The sequence below is a fragment of the Eublepharis macularius genome, chromosome 6 (assembly GCF_028583425.1).
Source record: "Eublepharis macularius isolate TG4126 chromosome 6, MPM_Emac_v1.0, whole genome shotgun sequence".
NCBI classification, from domain to species: domain Eukaryota; kingdom Metazoa; phylum Chordata; class Lepidosauria; order Squamata; family Eublepharidae; genus Eublepharis; species Eublepharis macularius.
The window spans coordinates 54,140,505-54,155,464 of NC_072795.1; the positions used below are offsets into that span (position 1 = coordinate 54,140,505).

General features: G+C 41.6%; 1 protein-coding gene across 3 annotated transcripts in view; it reads left to right on the plus strand.

Moving 5' to 3' along the window:
* The first annotated feature begins 11,899 nt into the window (after positions 1 to 11,899).
* Positions 11,900 to 14,960, plus strand: part of LOC129332085 (anoctamin-7-like) — a 53,437-nt gene continuing 50,376 nt past the window's right edge. For 2 of the 3 annotated variants that reach the window (XM_054982916.1, XM_054982918.1), the window contains exon 1: positions 11,900 to 12,052. The gene's annotated coding sequence lies outside the window, so the exon portion shown is untranslated. Of the gene's footprint in view, positions 12,053 to 12,220; positions 12,318 to 14,960 lie in introns of those variants that run through there. The other variant, XM_054982917.1, reaches the window with a different exon arrangement.

The window sequence follows — 14,960 nt, forward strand, 5'->3', positions numbered from 1 at the left end:
CCCACAGAGAGACATTTCCCTGTGGCAACGAATATCCCAGAAACAATGTTAGCAATCAAGTGGTGAGATTCAAGTCCTGAAGCAATTTAAGGACCAACAAGATTTCCAGGGTATGAGCCTCTCTGATGAAGAGAGCTTGACTCTCGGAAGCTTATGCTCGGGAAATCTTGTTGATCTTTAAGGGGCTACAGGTCTCGAATTTTGCTGTTCTGCTGCAGACTAACACAGCTACCCACCTAAAACAAATGTGAGTAATTATTATTAGAGGTTTCAACCTCCTCATGCAAAAGTGTGTTTTTAGGCTGTGGGTATTTGTGGGGGAGGAAGGTTCCAATGCCCGGACACATTCGCATTTGGCTTGAAATATACTCCAGAATACAATTTAAAGTTGTCTGAGCATGCTGGCACTGTTAAAGTATGAATGCCTTAACTAGTCCTTCTCTTCTTTGGGACAGGCTCTCGTTGAGGCAATAGAACCAACCTCCATGGCACAGCAGCAAGTCCATAGTGGGAAAGCTCAAGATTGAGAGAACGAATGCTGAAATCCATTTGGTCCTGGCCAAGTCACCAAACAACTGGAGGAGTAAGCTTCACCAAAGAGGAAGCCAGAGGCGGCCACAGCTCATGCAGTTTTCAGAGTCAAACAGGCGTGAAGCCTTTGAAGGCCTCAGGAATTCTGCCTGCCCACTTATCACTGTAGCCAGGTAAAGTATTACAGCAGTAGCACTCTGAGAAATGGACTGATGGATTAAATCCTAATGGCTAACTTTCTGGCTTTGCTGTTGTTATACAAGGGATGAACTGTCAGTTGCTCTCCTCTCAGGAGGAGTCTGAACAAAGATAGTTACTGAAATCACTATCTGCAAAGTGTTGAAATTTTAGGAACGAGGATTGGCAAGTACTAATTCTCCCTCTCCTACCGAGGGAGGATTAAAGTGTAATACTTGTGTTAGGTGACAGGATCGATGAAGAAACTTTTTATAGGTGAATTGATTCTGGAACCCACACTTAATGTAGCTTAATGTGAGAACAAGAGCTACATCCTTTATTCTCATCCATACTCATGAGCCTTTATACACGTTTTGCATATAATCTCCAAATTCCAAAGTTAAGGCCAAGGGATCATTGCCATTGAAACACAACATGGAAGACATTAAGAGGGCATGGAGCACACCTCCACAGAGCGTCAGCTGCAGACTACAGGGGACCGGGGTGGGGGAGGGAGTACTGGGCACGACAATTTGAACAGAGGGCAGGGGTGGGGGGCCATGCTCAATAGCAGTTCAAGGCTAACGTGTGTGAGTGAAATGGGACATTCAAACACCAGGTACCACCGGCAAGACATTAAACACTACTACCCTGTTTCAGTCTCCTGCTCAGATGGTGAGAGGGGCTTGTCCTGCTCTTCTCCAAAGTGGAATTACTGCAGAGAAGTGATCTCTCCCCTTTCACTTGGGCGGGCTTAAAGCAAGATGCTTTTTACCTTCTTAGTGGGCAAGTGGTCTGGGAAGACAAGAGCTCTACAGACTTTTACCCAGTACACGTTTATGGGGACTAAGTGACCCTGGGGCTGGGGTCCTAGCTAAATGGCTCAGAGAAGCTCCAGGCAGGGGAGGGGTGGGGATGTGGTGGACAGAGTTGGCAGAGGAGCCAGCACTGCCCCCAGCACCTTCTGCAGAGAGAGAGAGAGAGAGAGAGAGAGAGACCTTGTAACAGCTGGAAGAGCAGCTTCAGATACAAGCAGCCTTGTATTCATGTATAAAAAGAAAATGGATGGCCTCTCCCGTAATTACTAGCACAAAAAGAGAGGAGTCCCCAAGGGAGAGTAAAAATTGTTCAACTGTTTGTGTATACTTAATGTTTACTGTATGTCTTATTCATTGCATACATTGCTTAATAAACATACACATGTTTAAACCAAAGCTCAAAGTTCTTGAAATTATTCACAAAAGCAATCCTGTGTCCAAGTGGTCCAAGGTTTATATTCCATTAATCATGGGAGTGCTGAAAAGTAAAGTCCGAGCCGTGCGCCCAATCCGGGGCCAGCTGCACATCAGATTTCGTAAATTCCTTCTTCAGGGGCGTGGCCTAATAATGATAGTAATGAAACAGTACAAAGCAATCAACATCTCCCCCATTAACATTATCCAAAATCCGACCAAATCATTTACAATACTGACCTCTGTAATACCTCTTAAACGTTTTACACAGACGCTCCAAGGACAAGGCGGCCGTATCTTCAATAGCACGCCCCTGAAGAAGGAATTTACGAAATCTGATGTGCAGCCGGCCCCGGATTGGGCGCACGGCCCGGACTTTACTTTTCAGCACTCCCATGATTAATGGAATATAAACCTTGGACCACTTGGACACAGGATTGCTTTTGTGAATAATTTCAAGAACTTTGAGCTTTGGTTTAAACGTGTATGTTTATTAAGCAATGTATGCAATGAATAAGACATACAGTAAACATTAAGTATACACAAACAGTTGAACAATTTTTACTCTCCCTTGGGGACTCCTCTCTTTTTGTGCTTGTATTCATGTATGGCAGCAGCTAAGATACAGCAACTACAGGTGTCTGAGACAGAACACTTCCTGTCAAACTATCAGCAGCTTTTTGCTGAATGTAGGTACTCTGTCCTCCCCTGCAAGAGAGGCTTCATATTAAGCCTGAACTACATTCAACTTCCCTTCAGGTTAAGAGAGCGCTGTTCCTTCCCTGCTTCCACCCAAAGCCCAACCTTTGTCACAAGACTACAGGTCAAATTTCGTGGCAGCAATTAAGACTGTCATTAGAGAAGGGAAATCTTAGTTGCCACGTTGCCTAGTGGAAGCCCCACACAAACATTCCTCTGCTTGTAGAGGAACAACAGTCATGATAAAGGAAGCAAGAGGGGCTGTCTGAAGAAGCAGGCCACTGTTATACTGTAGCAAGCCTCAAGGAAAATGTTTTATATTATATTGATTATTAACTAATAAGTGCTATAATATTGTTCTGATTAACTAACATTTAAGAAAGATTAAATAAAATCTTTCTTCAGAGTAAAATATGGCTCTGCCAGCTAGATACTGCTTTAACAGGAAGCCTGTAGCTCGAGAAAAGAGGAAGTTACAGCATTGTGTATCTTAGAATAGACTGCTTGAAAGCTAATGAAACTGATGATTTAAGAGAATTTGTCTGGATTTATGCTGCACTAAGAAAAGTCACGTCTGGGTCAATTGATTCTGATGATGAAGCTAAAATATTGTAAACTTGTAATCAACTATGTACCACATGCTATGTGATGTAAGCAAGCTTGACTATTTCAGCATCTGAACTCTCTCTATTCAGGGCTCAGAGATTTTGAAGTGATATGAATATCACATCTGAGCCAGCCGGCTTAATAAATTTTCCTTCTTGAGATTCTGTTTGGTTTCAAGTCCTTGGGCAAATCCCTAGTCCTGCTACAATACTGGCTTGAGGTAGAAAGAAGGCAACAGTAAAAAGCAAAAAGGACACACCCTAACCCCCTGGGTACTTAAATGCCATCACTGTATCAAGCCCAGAAGAGGGGCAACACACCCTTTCCCAACACTACACAATCACCCACTAGCTTCTGTGGCATGTTACCATAGCACTTCTAGCTGACCAAGTTCTATTAGACCCAATAATACTGTGAGTTTTCTGGCTCCACTAAGCCATAGTACTGCTGGAAAGGAAGAATGGAAAAGTGATGGGGGAATACTGGCAATGAGCTGCAAAATCAAGACTCATTCCAAGAAGGGAGAGTGTTTTGGTGCTCTTGGCGTGGCAGAGAAGCAAAGCAAAGGCCTGGTACAATAAACCCACTAAACAACTTGTTTTTTATCTGCGCCATCTTCATCTATTGTTATTAAATTACTGACTTTCTCCACAATGGGGACCCAAAGCAGCTTACATCATTCTCCTTGCCTCCATATTATCTTCACAACAATCCTGAGAGGTAGGTTAGCCTGAGAGTGTGTGACTGGATCAAAGTTACCTAGTGAGCTTCCACAACAGAGTGGTGATTCAAACCTGGGTCTCCCAGATCCTACTCTGAAACTCTAACCACTATACTACACTGGCTTTTGTGGGGTGAGGTGAGGTGGCTGCTGCTGAACAGTAGCAAGCAGCCAGGCCTGAGTGAGTCATGAAAGTCATGTCCCATCGGCCAGTGGTTGCTTCTGGGACTGGCCCCAATGAGTCCTCCCTCAAAGGCCCAAACATCCCTGGAAAGGACCTTCCCCCCCTCCCCCTGTCTTTTGCTGACAGAAATCAAGCCTGGAATATGGCTGACCTGTTATGGTTGCCTAGCAACAGCCACTGAGGGCATCTGGTTAAAGCTATAGACACTCCTTTTATCATTCCTTGTTCTGTTTTTTAGATTTCAAATTTTTCTGCAAACCTGGGCCATTTTTCAGATGTGTAGGAAGATCTGTCTTATCTGGTCAATACTCCAGTTTCTGGATTTAAGTATCCTCAGATCAGGGCAACTTGGCTATTAGTTTATACAGGGCTTTTTTTCTGGGAAAAGAGGTGGTCGAACTCAGTGGGTTGCCCTCAGAGAAAATGGTCACATGGCTGGTGGCCCCGCCCCCTGATCTCCAGACAGAGGGGAGTTTAGATTGCCTTCTGGCAATCTAAACTCCCCTCTGTCTGGAGATCAGGGGGCGGGGCCACCAGCCATGTGACCATTTTCAAGAGGTTCCAGAACTCCGTTCCACTGCGTTCCTGCTGAAAAAAAGCCCTGAGTTTATAAGATATTAGTATGTTATCTACAAAAATAATTTTTAATGAAAATTTAAATGGTTTCTTTTTTAACTCATTCTCTGATTCAGATATAGTTGTGCACTTAAGAAGCCCTGAGCATCATGTTAGCTTTCCTATATGAAATCATTTAACTCCTAGCAAAGAGGTACACCACAGATAACAGCTTAAGTTTGTTACCGGGTATAGTACACAAGTAATACAATTACAGAATCTCTACTTCCATTCTGAGCCTTTATATTAAAAAACATTTAGCAATCGTAATAGCAACTTAATCAACAGAAAATCACACCAGATTATTCAAGGAGAACACTTAGATGAGTCCAAGAAAATATCTTACCCAAAGATAGAAAGGTCACAGACAAGGAGCCCCTTCTAAGAGGAAGCTCCTGATCAATTCACTTTGTCATATCTATAGGATTTCAGAACCATAAAATAGCTATCTGTCCCATTTCAAAGGGACTCACATTCTTGATTAATTTATATTATAACTTCAAACACCAGACAAGGTTATTCATATTTGAATCATTTTCTCAAAATATATAAAAATAGTTTATTCTTTCTACCTCTTAACTTAACCAAGGCTATGTAAAATTAGTGATTACAAATTTCTCATAAATATAAATATCTTTTGGCCCGCAACGAATACATCTATCCTTGAATAATATCGCCAGCTTCTATGAAGTTAGACATTCTTGCCATTCTCAGAAACTCTCTGCCCCTGAGCCTTAATGCATTGTATAGAGTGACATGAGTTAGATGGCTCTTCTAATCTACGCGAGGCCATACAACTGTGTTACTCCTTTGTTTCATGCTCCGCTCCAAGGTTTTTCTATTCTAGGCCTCTATGGCTTAACTAGTTATGGGGCTGGGCTAGCCCTGTTTCTGTGTGCAGAGGAATCTTCTATGATTTTCTTTTTTTTAATATATATAATCGATTTTTCCATAAAAGTAGAAGTAGCAAAGGGGGTGTTGGGAAGGAAAAGTAGGAGAGAAAAAGAAAATCATTTAGTCTGCTTACATCAGCATTCTACTTATCTATACATCATGTTTCATCCTATCAAGTGTTCAACTGTGATTACTGGTAACAAGTTACATTAGTGCCTTTATATATTTACTACATTCAAGTCTTTGTATTTATTTTAATCCAATTGTAGACAGGGGTCCATGGGACAGAAAAGTCTTCTTCCATTTGTCCTTTCATTAATGAGGTTAATTTGTCCATTTCCACGTTTTCCATTATCTTCGTTATTAGCTCCTTTTGCGGACGTATTATTTGATGTTTCCAATAAAACGCTAAAAAATTCTGGCCGCTGTGACTACATGTACTGTGAAGTATTTCTGTTCTTTGTTCAGTACATCTGGCATACAATTTAACAAAAATGTCTCTGGTTTAAAGGGAATTGAAACCTGTAAAATAGTTTGTAATAATGTGTGTACCATTGTCCAAAATTATTTACAAGTCCGCCACATATGGTAAAATGTCCCTGTATGTTTCCCTCATTTCCAGCAATTGTTTGACATGTTTTTGTACATTTTGACAAGCCTATCCGGTGTTAGATACCATCTATAAAACACCGTATATAAATTCTCTTTAAATGCAACAGACTTAGTTATTTTAACATTCACTTTCCATATCTTATTCCATTGTACTGGATCACTACTATATCCTAGATTCTGTGACCATAGAGTCTTACATTTTCCCACTCCCTCATTCGTCTTCATTTGCATTAAAAGTAGATACATTTTCTTAATCAGTTTTTTTTTCAGAATCACATAACAATTTTTCAAAATCCTTTTATTCTAAGTAAAAGCCTCCCACTTTTTTCATCTTTGTTATATCTAGATTCAATCTGAACCCTTGACCACCAGTCTAGGTTAATATCTTGTTTCTGTAATTCCTATTTTGTTTTTAATACCCCTTTAACATCCAAGAGATCTTTATATCTAATAAAGTTAACTGGAGAAAATACATTTGGCTGAGAAAATGCTTCTAATGATGAAACCCATTGTGGGATCTTGGAGTATATTAATGGTACAATTCCTTCCCATATTGTTATAAGAGATTTTCTTATCAAATGATTTTAAAAATATTTATGTCCAGTTGTTTTTCCATATCATACAAATGCATGCCATCCTAACTGTAAATCATGATCTTCCAAAGCTAGAAGTCTTTGTTTTTCTAAAAGAATCCACTCCCTCATCCAGACTAGGCAACACGCTTTATGATAAATTTTCCAATCAGGTAAAGCAAAGCCAGCATTCTCTTTCAAGCCTTGAAGTGTTTTCAGTTTAATTCTTGGTTTTTTCCCTTGCCAAATAAATTTAGATATTGCTTTGTTTAATACTTCAAAAATGATTTATTAATACAGATGGGGATGGTTCGGTATAGAAATATTATAGGTGGTGATATATTCATTTTGATAGTTGCAATCCTTCCCATCAGCAACAGCTGTAGTCCTCTCCACCTCTCTAAATCTCTCTTGATTTCTTGAAGCAGTTTCATATAATTATCTTTCATTATTAAGCTGCATTTTGAAGTTAAATACACCCCTAAATATTTTACTTCCTTTTCTAACTGGAATCCTGTCCATCTAATTAGTTCCATTTTTTTGAAATGTAGTCATATTTTTGGTTATCACTTTTGTTTTCTGATAATTAATCTTCATTCCTGCCATCAAACCATATTCCTTTATATGTTGCATTAATTTCTCTATTGAGCCCAGTGGTTCCTCTAATATAAATAGCAGGTCATCTGCAAACATGTGTAATTTGTATTTGTGTCCTTTGACAGATGCTCCCTTTATTACAGGGTCTTTTCTTACAATTCTTGCCAGTATTTCCTGCATCAAGATAAATATTAACGGTGAGAGAGGGCAGCTTTGTCTTGTCCCTTTTTCTATCGATATCGCTTCTGTCAGATCGTCATTAATAATTATTAATGATCCACCATGCAGGTCATCAATAATACTTTGATAACTTTAGTTCCGCCCGGGAAGACCTAATCAAACCTTTCTAGTTCATTGTCACACCCCAGAGACAGTTTACCAGCTTATTGTCCCACTTTGGAGACAGTTCGCCAGTTTTTTGTCTCACCTGGGAGACAACTTCTCAATCCTTTGTCCCACCCCAGGAACAGCCACTCAAGTCTTTATTTTTGGGGTAGAAGATGCAATCTTGCCCCTGGGTAGGATCCATGGTATAAAATAGACTGCTCCTCTACCATTTGAGCCCTTCTGCCTTGAAGCGTTGGCCACTCGACACTCCCCTTTCCCGGACGTCTGGGTGGTAAATAACACCCCATACTTTACTCTCTTTCTAGTTAGCTCTAAATGCATGTTGTGTATGTGTGTGTGTATGTGTGTTGAATGCAGTTGTTCTTTGTTATTTTCAATAAAAATTCCCTTTTTAGTTGAAATATCTGTCTGGTTATTGAAAGGAGTTCTATAGCTAGGACATTGGTGGAGATCCCTCAGTTACCCCCTCTTGCTGTCTTCTTGCTGCTAATTCTTCCCAACTTGCAAGGAGACCTGCCCTTTGGGTAACAGGCAGTCCAACAGCAAGTTCATCTTCTAATGAGCAGCATCTTCTGTCTGTAAAACAATAGGTATCTCTTAAAAATCACAAATTCACTGGTCCCCTAAGCCCCTTCCTACTCACTGACAGTAACAATAGATCTGTACAGAATAGCAGCAGAGCTTTTCTAAGCACTGAAATAAAGTGCCAAACATGGTGGGGGTGGTAAATACCTTTATCAGAGAGGAGAATAATCCTTTATTCTGTCCCCTTTCCTAAGCTAAGCACAGGTAAGGCATCGGTCACTGCCTGTCAAATTATGATAAAGTTATTTGTAAACTAGAGTGAATTGCATAGTTTACCACCCTTTGCCAGTCTCCTCTTGGATCTTCAAGTGCTTGCATCTGTCAATATTTGCACTGGAAAGGATAGTTACTCATACCGTTGTTCTTCTCTTTGTACAGACTCACCACAGGTGAAGTTGCAACTGAGGGCGAGGCTGAGGTGGTGGAAACATCCAGCGCTGGAAGAGGTGGAGCAAGCTAGGAGATCATCTTCTGTGAGCTGCAACGTGGTTAACACAATTCCCATACTATACTGTGGTGCTTTTGAATTATTTGATGTTATATATTTGATGTTGAAGCCACCCCTGAGGAGGTCCCTCTGGATGAAACATCAGGTCACCTGCTGGCCCTGAATGTCGGGTGGATGGGCGATGTCTTGGGCGACCTATTTACATTTCACACCACCTGCAAAATAAGCAGCACACCATAAGTATATTTAAACTAAGAATTCTTCTATACACGTTTCTGTATAAAATTCCTATGTAAATCGGATACTTACCTGAAGAATACTTACTTTTGACGTCCATCCTGGATCTACACTGTACCTGTTGGATGAACTGGCAGTTACGCTACACAGAAGACTTTTGTTTTTAATCCTTGGATGTTTGGAATAGAGCACCTACTGTATACTTATCGTACACGAATTGCGTTGGCTTATTATTGGCTTGCAAGCAAGGGGCGTGGAAACTGGGCCAGCTGACTGGTGGGCTACCCCTTGCTCAAACTGACTGGCAGAGCCTGCTAGCCAGCTGGAGCAAGGGAGGAGTTCAAAAGGCCCTCCGTGCCGCTTACAAGTAGCACGGAGGGTGCTCTGTTGCTCCAGCTGGCTGGTGGTCACCACCAGTCAGCTGGAGCAAGGGGGGAAATTTAAAGGGCCCTCCACACTGCTTGGAGGCTCGCCGGGCATCTTTCATGGTGGCATGGCTCAAACCGGCTACAGGTCAGCTGTGCTGTGCACTTCACTCCCCACCACAGAGTGAGGGCAGGGAGCCAGGGCCATGGCACGGCTGGGCAGCTTGAGCTCTCCCAGGCCAGCAGCCTCCGTGGGCTGCATGGCTTGCTTCAGAAGACAGGTGGGTTCCCTGCCTGTCCATTGAAGCAAGTTTAAAGCACCTGTTTCTGGGATTCATGACCCAGAACCAATAGATTGGCCAAAAGTTGTGGCATGCGTGAAAAACAGGAATCCCATGACTCACTGGTTCACGAATGCCAAACCGGGCCACTCAGTGTTAAATTTTGGTCCATTTTTCAGTCTGTGCCCACCTTTAGTGTTTACAAATTACTTCAAAATTACAAGAAGGGCTGTGTGTACATCACTGATTAGATTTCCAGAGTCTTATGCCTCTCTCCTAGGAGCTCGTTTATGTGGAAGTAAGGCCCATTGATGCCCACTGAACTTCTAAATGCTTATAGGATTACAGCCCTGAGCAATTCTCTAATAAAAGATATTTGTGGTATATAAATAGGGGCCTTTCTTGTGTTAGTGGAAATTGGATAGGTTATCTCCAATTCTGATCACAGTTTTTGCAGAGTGTGGTCATTGTCACAGAATTCTTTGAGACGGGGAAGGAACCCTGTTGCTCTTCAGATGGCAGGTTATCAATCACTTTTACCTGAAGCACACTATCAGCTCCAACGCTTTCCTTTCCATGCTGCCCATCTGGTAATGGCCAATCCTCAACATTCCCTACAATGTAACAACCTCAGCCAAATGCTTTCCTCACTGTTCTGGTGGCGGATTTTAGAAGCCTTGGATTTATGAAATGGTGTTCTGTTAAGTAGTCCCTCCAGAGGATAATAAATCTCTCCTGACTTGTGGATCTTGACCAACACTTCATGAATGTTGCCTGGCGATGAAGTGGTTGATTTTTGTGTTAACTGTGAGATGATGCTAAGAGTCAGATTGCCTGTCTCAAAAACAGATGTTGCTTATTAAACTATTAAGGCTACAATCTTGTCCATGCTTACATGGGAATAATCTAATGGAAGTCGTGGACCAGACTTCATGCATAGAACCAACCTGAGATTACATGCCTGGGATTGTTTCCCAGCCAAAAGGACTTAGGATATTTCATACTGTTAGCTTCAAGGTATTCCAACTCCCTGCCAAGATCTGCTAATAAAGGTCGCCTGCCGTCTGAAATTTTCAAGTTTGAGCTTTATTCCATGCTACTTTGCATCTCTGGGGTGTGTTATTTTTCTTTTCAGGGCGAGAGCAGTGGACTGTTGCCTATCATTTATTCTCCACAGTTATGGCATACTTTGAATTTTGCTGCTGTCTTCTGTAAAAGTGACTGCATTATATTTGCATTTTGTTCCTCATTGTGTTCATTCATGTCTATCTAATTTTTAAAAATGTGGACGGTGTCACGCACCTCAAAGTAGCATATCATCTTCCCAAACCAATTTGTTCAGGTCTGCAAATTCCCAATGTTTTAAAAGATTATTTAATAATGCCAGTCAATGTAGTATAGTAGTTAGAGTGTTGGACTGGGATTTGGGTGATTCAGGTTCAAATACCTATGCTGCCATGAAGTCTTGCTGGATGATCTTGGGGGTCAGTCGTACACTCTCAAACTAGCCTACCTCAACAGGACTATCAGGAAAAATGGAGGAGAGGAGAACGATGTATAAGCCACTTTGAGTCCGTGTTTGGAAGTAAGGCAAGGTATAAATGAAGTAAATAAACAGGACTTTTTACATAGTGCCCAATCTGTGAAGGGGCAGCAAATACAGAATGTGCTCTATAACCCCAATCTTATTATTTATAAAGCACCTAAATCTATTAACTACTGTGCAAAAATTGAAAGTGAAATAGGTGTATTGCATAGGCACAATCTTACACTTTATAAGGCTAGGAAAGTGATGGAAGTTAAAAGGAAAGAGCTCCGCTGGAAGAAGAGAATGATAAATAATTGCTTTTTCCTAGTTCTTTCTCCCCCTCCCTGTGGCCCTAGCTGAAAAAAGCTTGAAATATATGGGTGTTCCTCTTTTTTCAAATATACTTTTCCCTCTGTATATTTGCCTTATGGAGCACTTTGCTGAAATGTGGCTGCTGACGTTTTTTCAGGATCTGCAAATCCACACCCTCATATCAAATAAAGGCAAGGTCTGCTAAATGTTCTTAGAAACCTGCCTCAAGCATTAGATTCCTCCACCTTCTGCATACATCCAGGTATTTATCAAACAGGAATGGGGTGGAGCTGGTGCTGAACAGCTTCAGAGTGGAGCAACATCTGTTTGTTGTCTGGGAAAGGGAAGGCAGCCTTGGTGGTGGGGAGATAACAGAGGATAGCTGTGCCTTTAAGCATCATTATTTTATTGGAATCTTGCAGGGATCAGTGCAACGGAGCTACCCTCTCCTAGCCACTCAACCGAGAGAAGGAAGGTGTGGATTGAATAATCCTGTCACCATCATCAGGTATGTATCAGCAAGCACTTCTAAACTGTACTGCTTGTATAAACTGGGATGGAAGACTGCGAAGGAATGTGCACAGAGACCTTTGGGTATCATATTACACTGTTAAGTTCCTGAACTTCTAGTATCTCTCCCCTACCCCTTTCTGATTTGTCCATCCATCTCACATCCAGTCTTGTTCTTGTCTGAAGGATGTAAACTTGCAAGCACTCGAGTGCCATACATTTGGCATTATAGAATTGGACCCAAAAGGACTCTCTGCTGTAAGGTAGGCTCACACTTCAGCACCTTGCAGTCTGGGCCGCAGTGTGCCCCAAGCAGAGATCAAGAGAAGTGAATTCTAGAAGAATAGTAGCCAATTCCAGAACTGCCTGAAGAGTAGCAAATCCCAGAAAGTTTCCTGTGGTGTAGCACCCTAAGGACAAACAGATTTGTTATATTGTAATAAATCTAGATGGATAGCTGTGTTAGTCTGTCCGTAGCAGTGTAACAAAAGTCTTATAGGTGCTACTTACAGGTGCTCTTTTCCACTGTAATAAATCTGTTATGCTTTAAGATACCACAACTCTATTTTTGGTTTCTTTAGTGTAGAAGTAAAAGATAATTTGAGTATTCTCCTCTCCAAAAGGGGATAGTGACCTCAGGCTATAAGCTTTGCCACAACCTGTGGAAGAACATCACATGCTCACTTAGTGATGATCTGGACAGCAGGGGAGGGGGCATCTTTCTAGAACATGACTATAGAAATCAGAATCCTGAACTTGTAGCCAAAGCTAGTCCACTGCATCTCCCAACAGAACTGCAGATTTACCTAATGCTCTGGCTGTGAACCAACAACCCTCTTTTATACACTGTACCAAATATCATAGATGATGCCGTGGTACTTTTTGTTTAGGTTGTTTAACAGCAGCTCTCCTAGCCAGCCTTAGTGCTGGGAAGCCGATCCTTTTAAGGTCAAGAAGAAAGGGAAAACACTAACTAAAAAAGCAGGTCTTCTCTTGCAACATTTGGGATTACAGATTCTGGGCAGATCTAAATATATATTTGATTTTTGTAACTCACAGTTCATGTCAAAGAATTCAGGGAACTGTAGTTTGCCAAGGTGCTGAGCATTCTCTTTAGAGATCTCAAACCCACAGACTTTGCTCATAGACTACAATTCCCATGATTCCCAAGGAAGATAAATGACTTAAAACAGTTGAAACTGCAGCTTGGATATGCTTCTGTCTCTAGTTGCCTCAGTCTTTCATGCCTGAGAGGAAATAAACCCCTGCATCTTCACATAGTTCAGGTCAGTTATGAAAGGGGTAAAAACTGATGTGGGATTCCATAGTCAGAAAATCTGGTTTAGAATATGCAACCCATTAAGGAGGTCTGTATGGTATACATTTTTCATGTCTGATTATTTCTCTGCTTTCAAGGAGCTAATGAAATGGGGCCATGAAGAATTGCAGGGGGGTGATTTGGAACCCCCATCCCTCAAAATTTCCCTTTCCCTGGATTCTCTGAGACTTTTGTAGATTGATTCCCCTCTCCCCTCCCCCACACACATTATAACTGATCTCTCAGCTGCTCTCTGTGTCAGGCCCTCTGGATCATAGTTTGTGCTCATCAGTATGTTTTTTGAGGGTCCCCCCCCTTATGGTTAACTCAGTGGTATTTTTTCTGAATGCTTGTGGAGTCTCCTGAGAGACTCCCTACTTTCTTTGTTGGCAGACTGATTGTTCTAACTTTGTCATCATAATGGGACCCAATTAATTTACTGTAGTGATAAACTGGGGCATGTGAAGAAACACTAAGGGGAGGGGGATAATTTGGAAATCCCCTCCTTATCCCCTCCTCCTAGGATTTGATAAGTTTTCAGCCAGTTACTATTAGATACGTATAGTGATGAACTGGGGTCCTGTGAATAATTACCAGGGAAAGGGGAGAACCAATTTGGAAGTCCCATTCTATCAGCCACCCCCAAACTTCTCCCTCCAGGATTCAATATGCATTTGGGGCTTGAGCAGGCTAACCCCCCTTCCTCTTTTATCTGATAGTCAATTGTTTGCAGCATTCCCTGCTGCTGCTGCTGCTGGAGCATATTTGGCCCTCGTGTGCTTCTTTTTACAATTTTGTCCCCCCCACCCCACCCTCTGGCTGTTTGGAATTCTTCTGTATGGAATACTGACTGTTCTATAGCATTTTGCAGCTATATTTTTCCCCATCTCAAAAAATAGTTTGTGGTTCAGTCAGACCAACCAGAAATTCTGTAGTGGTGAGGGGAATGAGAGGGGCGGGGGGGGGGGGGGCGCATGGAGTCGCCTTGAAACTCAATGCATGAGGTCTGGCAATGCCACACTGAACAGTACTATTAACTGTAGTACTTCTACACGTTCTTAGATACTGTTCCACATAGTATCTCTGTGTTAGTGTCATCACAACCAAGTAGTTTTGAAGAAACGGACTGCTGAGCAGACAAAAAAGAAATTAAATTAACTGCATGCTAAACGTAAAACACAGTTGAGCTATGAATGGTTGATTGTTGCCTCCTATCTCCCACTCGCATTGCAGTCATTACCACAAATAGGCATGCATAGAAGTCTGAGAAGAAGCCGTATATCTGCAATATGGCATCCTATCAACACTTCAGGGAAAAGTGATTTGCTTAAAATCATAATATGTTTTTTTTTTTGTTGATTTAATTAGTGTACCTATATTCTTTTCTCAAGAGATATTATAGGGCATAAGACTTGGGCGGTGGGGGACTAAGAGTCTAAACAGTATTAAGAAAGCTGAGAGGTGGGGGGAATGGCAATTAATCAGTGTTTTCATTGCGGGGAGGGGGTTGTGGCTGGGATTTTAAAGTGGCTTACAATAAAAACTGCCTTTTATAGCAGAATGGCAAATCAGTAGTCTTTAGATAAAT